Below are 1,225 nucleotides of genomic sequence, written 5' to 3'. Positions count from 1 at the left end.
CAGATTCTAAAATAGTTTCACTTTCTATACCATTATTAATTTTTTTTTTACAACAGCAAGAAATGAATGTTATGTTTGTATTGCTATTGGTAACTTCAGCATTAGCTGTACTAGTACAACAATTTGCACCCATTCAATTCAAGCATTCAATGAAAGAAGTCTTGTGATTTCATTAAAAAGGAAGTTAATTTTGGAATTGTCTTTTAGGGATTCATAAATCCTTTTCCTTTTACCTTCCACAAGCTTTCATTTTTGCGCTCCACTTAGTTGTTGCCATTTCATTTATCTGGATATAAAATTATGTCACTTTTAAAATTTGGTTCCACCATAGCAAATAAACTTGAATAATTGAAAATAAAATTTATAAAACGAGTAAAATTTATAAAATAAAATTTACATTTGAATTTGGACCTTAACACAAAAATTTATATTTGAAAATTAGTAAGTAAAAAACTTGATTTGGAACATGTAATTTAGTTATTCAGGTCTGAGATAGTCAAAAGAAATAGTGCTTACAAGGCATTCAGAAATAATTTCATTCTTTTGTCGTTAAGATGTTTGTTGGTGGATCCTTCACAGATCTCCACCAGTGTTTTTCCTCTTTAAATAATACTTACAAAACCTGTGCACTCACTTCTTCCGTCCTTTGATGCTGCATCTTCACAGTTCACTGGCCTACTGCTGATACCCGACGGGGGCGAGAGCAACCACAAACAGCGTGATACAAATACAAGGGTACGCTCCATCTGAAGACGCGTTTCGGGTCACTGTTCGCAGGACCGGATACGTCACGAGTCACATGATTATACTGCCGTTGGCACCTTCTTATGTGGTCGAAGAAAGAGAACTGAATGTGAGGTTACACCTTATCAGTCTGAAACGAAAAGGAGAATACCTTCATTGTATACAAAATTTATAAAATGGTACCGGTCTCATTCAGTGCCCTGCTAGTTCTCTTCCACTGTGGCACTCGCTTTTCCTTGTGTCCTGTCTGCTTGGTGTCGATGGGTGTTTGCTTTAGGACAACTGGTGCCCCTGTTATGTTGACGCCTTAAGCACATTCTTACCTTGCTTATTGGGTAATCTGTCCCTGCTTGAGGTCACCTTTTTAGCTAAATAACAGATTGGCTCATAAAATAAAGACTATCACCCATGATGAAGGGTGAGACAGTACACAATACTGGGGAAGCTGGCACAACTTGTACAAGGAAAGGTCATGGAAGCT

General features: G+C 36.9%; 1 long non-coding RNA gene across 1 annotated transcript in view; it reads right to left on the bottom strand.

The window, feature by feature from the left end:
• Window positions 1–421: 421 nt before the first annotated feature.
• LOC111820870 (uncharacterized) overlaps window positions 422–1,225 on the bottom strand; it is an 18,852-nt gene continuing 18,048 nt past the window's right edge. Inside the window, exon 3 of the long non-coding RNA XR_002824357.1 lies at window positions 422–874. This is a non-coding gene — a long non-coding RNA (uncharacterized LOC111820870). The remainder of the gene's footprint in view (window positions 875–1,225) is intronic.

The sequence above is a fragment of the Trichechus manatus genome, unplaced genomic scaffold (assembly GCF_000243295.1).
Source record: "Trichechus manatus latirostris isolate Lorelei unplaced genomic scaffold, TriManLat1.0 scaffold00054, whole genome shotgun sequence".
Lineage (NCBI taxonomy): Eukaryota > Metazoa > Chordata > Mammalia > Sirenia > Trichechidae > Trichechus > Trichechus manatus.
Note: the sequence above shows the minus strand (reverse complement) of the source record. Positions and strands in the feature narration are given on the sequence as shown.